Below are 13,279 nucleotides of genomic sequence, written 5' to 3' on the forward strand. Positions count from 1 at the left end.
GTGGTTTACTAGCAAATGTTGGTGTTCCTTGGCTTGTAGCTGCATAATGCCAGTCTCTGCCTTTGTCATCACATGGCGTTTTTCCTCTGTGTGTGTGTCTTCATCAAGATGTCTTCTCATATGGACACCAGTCATACTGGAGCAGGGGCCCACTCTACTCCAGTGTTATCTCATGTGAACTAATTACATCTGCTACAACTCAATTCCCAAATATGATCCCATCCACTGGGAGGCGGGCATGACTTGAACATCTAATTTTGGGAGGGGGACACAGTTCAACTCCTAACACCATTGTCAGCCTCCTCTGGTGTTACCTTGCCAGTGTCATTAACATGTGGTATTAAATACTAAACAAAATACTCTGAATAAGTTTTGATCAGAGCTGAATATATGGGGATTATTACTTTATTCTGCTATTCATTTTGTTGTTTCACTTAATCCAACAAATATCCATTGAGCTTATGTTCCATGCCTGACATCCTGCTTGTGGTAGGGATATATCAGAGCAGAAAAGAGATAAAGATGTTATATTTGTAAAGCCTACCTTCTCATGAGGGGAGGTAGACCATAAGCACACAGACTTATGCTACAAGTTCAATTATTTCTAACTGGTACAAAGAATAATAGAGCAGGCAATTGAAGAAAAGAAGTGATAGTGGGTTATTATTTGAGAAAGGATAGTATTTGAGAGAGCCAGTAAAAAGGCTCTGGGGTAGGAGCATGGTACATATGGGGAATTTAGGGCATAGCAGGGAGGCCAGGGGAATGGAGGACATCAAAGAATGACATGAAAGGAGGCAGAAATGTAATCAGCGCCTTAGAGACAGGACTGTGGATTTTATCTTCTAGGTAAATTTAGTTGAAGGATTTTAAGCACCTGAGTCACATGACAGAACGTATTTTAAAGATTTTTTTTTTTTTTGACAGAAATCACAAGTAGGCAGAGAGACAGGCAGAGAGAGAGGAGGAAGCAGGCTCCCTGCTGAGCAGAGAGCCCGATGCGGGGCTCAATCCCAGGACCCTGGAATCATGACCTGAGCCAAAGGCAGAGGCTTTAACCCACTGAGCCACCCAGGCACCCTGACAGAACATATTTTAAAGAATTCTGGCTGCTGTATTGAAAATGGCCTTGTGTAGAACAATAGAGAAAGCTGAGACACCTCTTTTGGGGCCATTTACAATCATGCAGGAGACGGATAATGGTAAAATGGACTACTGGGATAGCCACAGTGGTGATAAGTGGTCAGATCTGGGATATATTTTGAAGACCTCGGCCTTCAGGATTTGCTGATGAGGAGTGAGTGAGGAGAAGAGATGAGTATTAGGCAAGCCACTAATACTTAGAGATTTAGAAGGAAAAGGGAACCCCATCAAGGATATTGAGAAGAAATGTCCTGTGAGGCAGAAGAACAGAGAGTCAAGTCCAAAAGCCAAATAAACAAAGTGTATTCAGAAGGAGGCTGTGTTCAAATGGGCAGATACCGCTGATAGGTCAGGTAAGATGAAGACAGAGAGTTGACCATCGGGGGTCATTAGTTGTGTGGTACAAAGAGCCACAGTGGAATTTGAGGAGAAAATGTGAGCTGAGGTAAAATGTTGAGTGAAGGCACCTCTTAATCACAATCACTATTGCAATCCAAATTATTATCGAAACACATACTCACCAGTTTCATTTCCATAAGTTAACTTCTTTCAAATTGTCTGACCAGCTGTTTCTGAAGCTTTCCAGATGGCTAATGGGCATGTTCCCAGGAGCAATTTCCTAATTGGTTGTCCACTCAGCCTCCTTATCTGTTCTCTGCTGATTCGTTATAAATACTAGTTTTGTCAAAAACTAGCTGAATACAATTTTTTTTCCTAAAAATTTTTATATGAGTTTTCATAAAAAACTAGAAAACTAGATTCAGTTTAGTTTTTATTTGTAAGATGACTTCATAAGTGGTGTTATGTACTTCCTTCAGGAGTTGTAAACTGTTCTGTTATTTCTTCCTAATTATAGCAGAAAAATGTTGGATTTGAGTTGTCACTATATTTTATTTCCATGTGGATATATCCAAGTTTTTTTTTAAAGACCGTATTTTATAAACTGTCTATGAAATTTGTTCTTAGTTCTGGTTTGTCACTCCAGTCAGTTGAAACATTGTGTACATCAAAAGTCACATTCCTCCATTTTGTCTCAAAGTTTCAGGAAAAATTTTTGCAAATGTTTCGATAAATCAAGATAAAATATTTCTAGATGTTTCCCCTAATTTACATACCTTAGCTACAGTTAATCCATTGATATTTCAGTGATCAATGCATCCTTTACAAAAAGACTTAGAACCAGTCCATTTAATACCGGTTCAAGAGTTCTCATAGGGATCAATAATTAACATGTTGATCCAAAGTTTAATGAAACCACTTTTTTACCCTAGTTTAGAAATTTCTGACCAGTTTTGTGGAGCTCCCTTTATCTTTATAAAACTTCAAAAAGTAGCTAAAGATTTGTGATTATATCTGGATATCTTCCCTGTACTCTGAAATATGATTTTAGGGGAAGTTCATTTCTAATTTATAACTTCTTGTCTCCTGACCTATGATTTGCTCTGTATGGTGTGTTCTTTAGCCTTTCTACTCTGAATATGATTCTTCTTGGAGGAAAAAGAAGAAAACAAAGTAGGAACTGAGGAGTACTCCTCCTTGTCCATCTACCCAAGTTCTGAGGGAATTCTAAGGGAATGATTTTTTGTATTTCTCTTTGTTTATAGCCCACTTTGCTCACCTCCTATCTCCATTCTCCCTCACTCAGTGTAAGCATCATGACCGCAGGAATTATCCTTCATGCTTTGCTGGATTCATAGCACCTGTATCAGTCCAAACACCAGTAAGAGCTGAAAAAATATTTGTTGAACAAGTGAAATGTTTTAGGCAGCCTTTTTGTCATGCTTTTAAAAAAAAGGTATATATACAAGTTTGCCCTGGAATCTCCCATTTCCTCTTTGTTGAGAAAAAATCTTGGAATCTTTGTACTTCCAATTCTAATAATTCCATGTCATAACCTTCAAATACAACTCTTCTCTTAGTTAACAACACATTTTAACTTTAATAATTATATATATGTAATCCTAACACAGCAACACCTTTTAGACTGTTAAACAGTTTTCACAGTTTTTCCTCAGTTAGTTTCAAATCTATCTTTGTAGCCAATATGTGTAGAGTTTTTGGTCAAAGTTCTCTGGAGGTTTTCAGTTTGATTTCTAATTCAGATATTAAACCATTTGGGCTTCTTGTCTTGTCATATCCTCTCTGGCAACTTATTGTGAGCTAGTTTTTCAGAATTTTGGTTATGCTGGAAATATTTTCAATGATTTAGACTTCCTAGCAAAAGGAAGTTCTATTTCACTCTTCAGTTGTAGCAGTGCTTTTCCCTTTACATCCATTTCTTTGCACATTGAAACAGAGGTAAGAATAGTATTTACAGAAGTCCTTTATTCAGTTTTATTTTCTTATACTCAGACAGCTGAAATATGCTTTTCTTTGGGTAAATGTTATTATCCACTTATAACAACTTTCTTGGCATTGATACACTGTTACTGATTTAATAATATAAGAATCTCTTGGTTGAATTAATAAGGAGGAGAAAAACCCCTGCAAGGATATGTAATAAACTTTAGAGAAATAATTGATGGGAGCCAATCAGCTGGAAAACATAGCTGAGAGAGACACTTTTTGCTGTATACTTTTCTGTGTGTTTTAATTTTAAGAACAATATAAACATGTTACATACTAAAAAAATGAAAAAGAAAAAGAAGCCAAGAAACAGAATAGGTTAAAATACCTTTGTTGGTGGACGGGACTGGAAGAGATTATGCTGAGTGAAATAAGTCAAGCAGAGAGAGTCAATTATCATATGGTTTCACTTATTTGTGGAGCATAACAAATAGCATGGAGGACAAGGGGAGATGGAGAGGAGAAGGGAGTTGAGGGAAATTGGAAGGGGAGGTGAACCATGAGAGACTATGGACTCTGAAAAACGATCTGAGAATTTTGAAGGGGTGGGGGGTGGGAGGTTGGGGGCACCAGGTGGTGGGTATTGTAGAGGGCACGGATTGCATGGAGCACTGGGTGTGGTGCAAAAATAATGAATACTGTTATGCTGAAAAAATAAAAAAAATTAAAAAAAAATACCTTTGTTGGGATGCCTGGGTGGCTCAGTGGGCTAAAGCCTCTGCCTTCAGCTTGGGTCATGATCCCAGGGTCCTCAGATCAAGCCCTGCATCGGGCTCTCTGCTCAGCAGGGAGCCTGCTTCCCCCCCCCACCCTGCCTCTCTGCCTACTCTCTCTCTCTCAAATAAATAAAATCTTTAAAAAATTTTAAAAAATAAAATACCTTTGTCCAAGTACATAAAATGATGTGACAATAAAAGAACTAAATTAGGAATACTAAAGGACTTAAGAGTCTTGTTAGTTGATAGAGGATAAAATTGGAGGTAAATCAACCGGACATGGACTCAGGTTTCAAAAAAGTTCTCCACATTTTCAGTGTAAAAAAAAATTGTCTTTCCCTCTCTAGAATAGAGCTAATTATTTTCAAGTTCTATTAGATTTTTTTTTTCTTCAGAGTTTCCCTTTTGTTGAACTCTCCTTCCTCATCAGTTCCCAGGGTACCATGCCAGATTTCCTCAGCATTTCTTCATAGCTGCAGGGACCTTCCCTGCTCCCAGCTTCCATGATCTCACTCACCATCCTGCACCTCACTTTTATTCCAGACACTCTTAGTATGATTTTATTTGTGTCACCAGCTGATCAAACAGTTTGATGGTTCTTTGCTTCCTTCTACGAGAAACCAAACTCTAATTTATCTAGGCCATGGTCTGTCAACCTTGGCTCTACCGACATGTTGAAGTGGCTAATTCTTGGTTGTGGCAGGCTATCTTGTGGATTTTAGGATGGTTAGCAGCAAAACTGTCCTATTTACCCCTACCCTCTCTACTCTCTACCCTCTACCCCTATAGTACTGTACAACTGTAACAGTCAAAAACATCTCCAAACATTGCCAAATGTCCCTTGGGAGGCAAAATTGCCCATGCTTGAGAACCACTGATCTATAACCCTATTCTGCTTATTAAACTCAGTCTCTCACTGACTAGTCTCTTCCCTTTTCTTTCTTTCTCTCTTTCTGTGCAAATGCACAGGGGATGGGGTGGGGAGTGGGGAGAGGAAGAGAGAGAATCTTAAGCAGGCTCCATGTGGATCCTGAGGCAGGGCTCAGTCTCATGACCCTGAAATCATGACCTAAGCCAAAATCGAGAGATGGACACTTAACTGACTGAGTCACCCAGACACCTCTCTCTTTGCTTTTCTATCGATATGCCTTGTTTATTCCAAACTTGGTTTAAATGGTTCCTTTCCTCATCTTGCTGAATTCTTTTCTCTTTCTTCCACATAGGTATAACTGCTATTCATCTTTTTTTTCTTCTGATTAAATTGTAGTACTGATTTCCTAAAACTATTTGTGGCCCTTACTTAAAAATTCAGTTCTTTGAGCAGCAGCAGTGTATTAATGCATTTTAAAATAGTTCATTTTGCTTCACCAACTTCAATCAATCTGTTTCTTTAGTTAATAATTCAGGCCAATAACTCAGTTTCGACCATTATGCTTACTTTTGAAAAATACTCAATGACTTTTTTCTTTGCTAGTGATTCTTACATACATCAGTGAAATCTTTTGTTGGTTATCTGAATCACTTCAGAACAATCAAAATGATTATCCATCAAAATATTTCTCACTGCTTTTATATATTATTCTATCTGCATTATAATTTTTTTGAAATTTGAATTAAGAGCTAGATATAACTGTCTAGACTTTTCTCTAAAGTTATTTCATATAGTTACAATAGGATTCTGTGATAAATATTAAAATCTGGTAAATGGATTAACATGCCAGATACTTTCTCCTGGGTTACAACAGTTTTCCTCTATATTTAATGTACTTACCTCTTTTATGGCTTTTTCTTCTCCATTTTCAAATAAGTCCTAAGCAAACAATCGAATAGAAATAATGTATTCCTTTTTTTCCCTACCCTTTATCCCCTCTCCTCCCCTGCACCATCAACCTTTAATAAAAGGCCTTGTACACTGTGTTACAAAATGCCTAGCATAACATTCCCCACCTGCCGCCAAAGCAGCACATTGTACTGAAACTAATTTTACCATCTTAGCAAAGACCTCCTAATTGATAAATCTAGTGGTTTATCTTAAGATAAAGTTTTCTCAAGTAATGTATATGAAGCACTACCTTTTTTTTTTCTTTTCTAAATATATCAAATGTTTTTTTTCCTCCACACGGCCAAGTTCGACATCTTTGCAATTATTTTAGGAACTCAACCCCTTCTTTTTCAACACGACAGAATCCTGGAGCATAAACAATTCAAGAAACTTACAAAAGAGTTTTAGCTCTTCCACTGTGATTGACAGTTGTTGCCAGTTACGCCCTTTCTCATATTAAATATCTAATATTTCACTGATAATTCTTCAACTTCAACTTTCTTGATCAGTTGATCAGAATCTGTCTCAGAACTGTTACTAAACTTTCTAGCCCCACTGTTGTTTTCTTAATTTAGGCCTTGTCACCTCTTACACTATCAGAGTCCTTCCAGTAGTATCTTTGTACCTATTCTCTCTGAGCTGTGTTCTCTCTTTATATAGTTACACTTAAATAAAAATTTGAATCTTTCTTATTAACAAAGTAAATTAGACTGTTCCCTCACTTTTTTTTAACCCCATATTTCAGGCCTTCAAATGGCCTCCTAGGACTTTTCTTTGAACTAATATGTGTAAATATGGGTCAGCAATATGGTACACTACTGTTTCTAAGTACTCTAGGGACCATGGCCAATGAAACATTTGATTTTAGGTCTAGAGACTCCAGGAGGTGTGAGAACAGGCTGCTAAAACTTCTTGACAGTCAAGGAGTCTGTGAGGACATTGATAGGAATGCCTGTTGATTTTAATTTAGACAGATTCCAAAGCCTTTTGCCAGAGCAGGCCCCATTTAAAGTGTGCTGACTCAGAGTAACGGCATCAGTGGGATTAAGTAAAATTTGTAAGTGAGGAATATGTTGCCTCCAGAGCCAAAAAAGACTAAAAGATGGTGCTCTTGTATATCATTAATGAGTATGTGAACCATACTCCTTGGAGGAGGGGTAGTTGATGTAATATCATACCTGTACTCCTGGAGAAAGAAGGACGTAGTTAAGATATCTCTTAAGAGGGGCACCTGGGTGGCTCAGTGGGTTAAAGCCTCTGCTTTCGGCTCAGGTCGTGATCCCAGGGTTCTGGGATCGGGCCCTGCATCAGGCTCTATGCTCAGCGGGGAGCCTGCTTCCACCTATCTGCCTGCCTCTCTGCCTACTTGTGATCTCTGTCAAATAAATAAATAAAATCTTTAAAAAAAAAAGATATCTCTTAAGACAGTGTGTGATGACATGACTTCTAAGGTACCCAGTGGTAGCCTAGTAAAGATACATTGTGTCCCTTCAGAGATGAAGGTGAACAGTGACTAAGAAGCTGTTGAAAACACAATTTATCAGCCAAATCTGTAATAGTAACATATTTACCGGTTGTTGCTTAGATGGGGTTAGTAAATTTGAGGTGATTTTTTTTAACTGGCCTCCATGCTTGACCTTGAACACATGACCATGAGATCAACACCTGAGCTAAGAGTTAGATGCTCCACTGACTGAGCCACCCAGGTGTCCTGGGATCAGTAATTTTAATAATACTGGGTATTGGGTTTAGGGCCGTAATGGTTGGGACCACAGCATCAAGGTTTTAGTAATTCAATGTGAGGCACCACTTAAATTTTTCAGGTTTAAGAACAGGTAGAATTGGGCTGTCCAGTGCAAAAGGAGTGGGGTTAATGACCTATTCATTAATTAGGTCCTACATAAAAGGTCCTGATCCCAGGAAAGTGAAATTTGAGAGGACTGTCCTCCTACTGCCCTAGTCCCTGGGATTTAGCTAGTTAGCACTACTTGTGTTGAATATTCCCACAGAGACATGTGGTAGCCACCACCAGCAGACAGAGATGTAAGCACCAAGGCTAACGTGAAGCTCAGGTTCCTGTTCAAGCTGCTCTTGGGTTACTTTGGAACCAATTAGTAAACCAAGAGCGGACCCCTAAGAAGCTATTCAAGAATCAGTGGTTACAGCCGTGCCATCCTCTCAGTGTGCTAATTGTTTTGTAAGACTTAAAGATTCTTCTGATGGTGAGACACAACATACTGAACCTTGAATAGGTGAAAGGCAGAACTCAAAAGAGAAGGCTTCCAGGCTCATCCCACAGGGGGTTACAGTTGGGTGACAGCAAAGGACAGCAGTAGAGGGATGTTCAACTATCACAAATGAGGAAAGGTTAGCTAGGTTTTGTAGCATCCCTAGGGATTGGCTCATTTGAATAACTTCAGGGGCTGTAGGGCATTGGGGCTCTGTCTGGTGCTTGGCCCTGGGGCAATTAGAGTGGGCATTTGGTGGCCCAGAGTGTGAACTCCAGTAAGGGAGGTGGTTGGTATAGACTCTAATAGGCTGTTCAGAAGGAGAAGTGGTTGGCCTCTAGCCAGGGCCTCAAAACTGGGTAGAGACAATGCTGGGAAATCAAGACAATATCAAACCAACACTGTATTTATCATACCTGTAAAAAAGGTGGGTTACTGGGCCCCTCTTCAGACCTCTCGAACTGACTTTTTTGGGTGGGAATTTGGGAAACTGTAAAGCTAATAATTTATAGTACATTTCTAATTGCTCAAGTCGGGCTCTGGAGTTTGGCTGTTGTAGTTATAAGCTACATTTTCCAGCTCTAATCCCCAGACTCATTACTCATTTAGGCCCCAACTTTCTCACTATAAAACTGAATACAACAATAGCACCTACTTCCTGGTCAAATGGGGCAGTAAATGGAATAATCTTTGTAAAATACTTAAGAGTGTTCGCTACATATCATAAGGTAATGAGTCTGGGAATCAAACCACCACTATATTTATTATATCTGTAGAAAAGGCAGGTTACTGGGCCCCTCTTCAGACTTCTTGAATTGACTCTTTTGGGTAGGAGTTTGGGAATCTGTGATCAAATGAAGTATATTTCTCAATATTTTTTAATATTAGGAGTTACTGATCAGAGTATCCATGAGAAAAATCCTCTTCTATTCTGGTTCATTTGATTTGAAATAAATTATCCTTAAGTTCTGAAGCATTCATACCTTCCAGAAGTCTTTAAAACTGTGTTGACAGTACATGTTTTGCATGGGGGGAAAAAAAAGCTGTTTTAAAAGCCTTTAATCTTCATTCCATCAGGAGAGAATTGATTACTACTTGCTTATAACTTTAGAAGCTGGAAAGACCCTATTGGTGTTTTCCAGGTCTATTTTCTCCTTTCACCTTTTAGCCACAGTGAAAGCAAAATTGTCCAGTAATGTGATGTTAGTGGTATGCAAGAAATTTTGAAATGGCCTTTTTCCATTTATAAGAAAGTTATATTCCCTTCTCAAAGATAAAACATCTCTGACCATTGAAGAGGAACTGTTATTTATTTTTTTTTAAAGATTTTATTTATTTATTTGACAGAGAGAGATCACAAGCAGGCAGAGAGGCAGGCAGAGAGAGAGGAGGAAGCAGGCTCCCCGCTGAGCAGAGAGCCCGATGCGGGGCTCGATCCCAGGACCCTGAGATCATGACCTGAGCCAAAGGCAGTGGCTTAACCCACTGAGCCACCCAGGCGCCCCAAGGAACTGTTATTTTTCAAAATGAATCTTAAAATGATCATAAGATATATATATTTTTTTCTGTTAGCCATGGGTTTAGCAGACTTCCACCTATCTTAGTAACTTTGACTTATGTTTTTAGTTTATTAGAATATTAATTGTTAATACAAGAAATTACAGTTTTTTTAAAAAAGATTTTATTTATTTATTTGAGAGAGAGACAGTGAGAGAGAGCATGAGCGAGGAGAAGGTCAGACGGAGAAGCAGACTCCCTGTGGAGCTGGGAGCCCTATGCAGGACTCGATGCCCAGACTCCGGGATCATGACCTGAGCCGAAGGCAGTCGTCCAACCAACTGAACCACCGAGGCATCCCAACAATTACAGTTTTTATGCACTTATTTTACAAGCACTCTCACTGAATAAAATAAATAGAAAGCTACACTTTTTCCTAATAGGTTAAAGATTTTTATTTTATTATTTTTTAAAGACTTATTTATTAGAGAGAGAGGGAAATTGCGTGTGCGAGGCTAGTGGGTGGGGCAGGAGAAGAGGGAGAAGGAACCTCACACAGACTTCGTGCTGAGCCCGAGCCCAATGGGGCACTCAGTCCTACCACCCTCAGGTCCTGAGCTGTGCTGAAACCAAGAGTCTGATGCTCAAATGATTGCACCACCAACGTGCCCCTAAATTAAAGGATTTTAAGTAAGAAGTTCTTAATATCTGTTATAAAAACAAAGAGGTATCTATCCAGTTATTTTACTCATTGAAATTGTAAAAATGGGTAATATTTGACACATTAAATATTTATTAACTTCAAATAGTTGATTAATGTCAAGAGAAACTCTTTTATTAACTTTTAGTGAACATTTGCTTTTTGCTTGTTCATAGTCTATATAAATCAAACTTTCACAGACCACATACTTTTAAAGAAGACAGGTACATTTTTCATTTCTTAATGTAAAGATCCCTGTACTTTATTCCACCAAAATGTGATCAGGGATCATATTTGCTGTGCTTCTTTTTTTTTTAAACTATTAAATCCTTAATGTATTCAGCACAGTGCCTGGAGTATGGCTGGTGTTCAGAGAACATGCTTGCTATACATTTTATATTTTTCATCCCAGATGTTGGTCATCATTTATCTCTTCATCATCTCTTATCATCATCTGTCCAATCTCTTTTGGTGTCTATTTCATGTATGTCAATAATCATAACCAGAATACCAACAACACAACTAGCATTTATTTTGTTGTATGTACCAAGTCAACATCTAGTTGCCTTGCATAGCTACTATTTCATTTATTCCCCATAAACTCTTAGAGTAAAAGTAATAGCATCATCTTTTTACCAGAGAGAAGGGTGAGCAATTAGATTAAATAACTTGGCCAGGGCTACAAAACTCTTAGGTGGAACAAAAATATAAACCCTGATCCCTTTAATGCTAAAGTCCCTTCCCTCAACTGTCAGCCAAATGGCTTTCATCTGTGACAAAATGTCCTCTTCTCCAGGAGCCAACCTCCAAGAGTTAACATTTGTTACTTGTTTGCTTTTGATTTGAAAGCCTCTCTCTCCTTTCTTGTCTGTGATTTGAGTGAGCATAGTTTACTGGTACTGTCAGGTAGAAATATAAAGCATGTCACGTGTAATTTCAAATGTTCCAGTAGCCACATTAAAAAAAAGAAATGGTGGGCCAGTGGTGGTGGGGCGCCTGGGTGCCTAAATTAGTTAAGCTTCTGACTCTTGATTTTGGCTCAGGTCATGATGTCAGTAGTCATAAGATGGAGCCCCACATCAGGCTCCTCACTGGGCATGGAGACTGCTTGAAGATTCTCTCTTTCCCTCTGCTCCCTTTCTCATGCACATGCGTGTTCTCTCCCGCTCTGTCTCAAATAATAAATACATCTTTTTTTTAAAAAGTCACAACTGTGTTTAATAATAATCATTAATTTTCATAGAGAACCTTTCACTGAGTATTTTACTATAAAATTTGTTGCTGAAAATAGGAAATCATCTATCCAAATAAATCATTACTGAGGTTAGAAATCAGGGTAGCATCTTGGAGCAGGGGGGCTATGAAAGCTCACCGCATTCTTCAGCATCTTCAGGTTGGCTGCATTGGAATCCACACCACAAGGCATCATTGTCATTGGGGGTTATACCCAGGGCACCATTGGCTTTTCAGCAATTGTTTCAGAAATGATTTGAGCTTCAGAGGTGACTTTAGGTACTAATCAATTAGCACAGTCTATATCACAGGTAAATGTATTAGGAGGGACTTTGTTTTCAGAGGTTTTAGGCGAATAGTAGTAGTTTGATAAGTTATATGCCAGTGCTACTGCAAAAACATCTTGTGTATTTTTAAAAATATTTTATTTATTTATTTGACACAGAGAGAGAGAGAGATCACAAGTAGGCAGAGCAGCAGGCAGAGAGAGAGGGGGAAGCAGGCTCCTTGCGGAGCAGAGAGCCCGATGTGGAGCCCGATGCGGGGCTCCATCCCAGGAACCCGAGACCATGACCTGAGCCGAAGGCAGTGGCTTAACCCACTGAGCCACCCAGGCGCCCCCATCTTGTATATTTTTAAAAGTAAAGGAAGTTCAGATGGTTTCACCATCTTTATCCTTTTGTTATGGGGCACTTATTAACCTCATCCAAATGCCAGTGCCAACATTCTTCCCTTAAGCTTTTAAGAAATGCTGCATGAGAGTTTAATGCTTTAATATTATAAAGTATCTTAAATGGAATTAATTGTTATATTATGGTTGTAACTAATTATAACTGAACTACATTGAATGTAATTACTATATCATGTTTTTTTCCATGCCAACTTGGATGTTTTTCATAATCTTCACCTCTTTCCTTAATCTGTAAAAGTCAGTAATTGATTATTTGTCTCTCTATGGCTTAAGTAAAAGAAAAATATGTAAGCAGAGCTAATGAATTTTCAAAATATTAGGAGAAAATATATTTCCCCTTCTTTAATGTAAAGAACATGAGAAGGAATTCTTCAAAAGAAAAAACATACCTGATTTGTGACACTTTATGGCACTCACTCTCTGGCCCTGGAGTTCCTCAGCTTTTCCTTACTTCCATTTGTCCTGTGGGTTTATTTGTGAAATCAAACAAAACAACACATATGAAATGCTCACACACTTCTAATAACATGAGCATGTCTCACACAGGTTTCTCTTTCTTCATAATCATCGTGGTAATTATAAAAAATGTTCCCTATTTGCTACAATCAGGTTCAGTGGTATGCCGTAGCTGACTTGTGAGAGCCAATTGTTAAATTTTCATGAATTTTGTGAGACTCTTGTTAAACATAGCCATTATTAAAAATTAAACTTTTAAACCTAAAATTAAATTATATAAAATAAAAATGTAATAGATACTAAAAAGATTTCTCTTCCTAATTACTTTATACTTTATAGATCTATGCTCTTGAGGCTAAGTGTGCAAGGTCTAATGCATCTGTCTGGTAAAAACACAATATAATGGTGTGCTACTGCATGTCCCCTCCCTACTGTGCATTCAGTGAC

The sequence above is a fragment of the Lutra lutra genome, chromosome 5 (assembly GCF_902655055.1).
Source record: "Lutra lutra chromosome 5, mLutLut1.2, whole genome shotgun sequence".
NCBI lineage: Eukaryota > Metazoa > Chordata > Mammalia > Carnivora > Mustelidae > Lutra > Lutra lutra.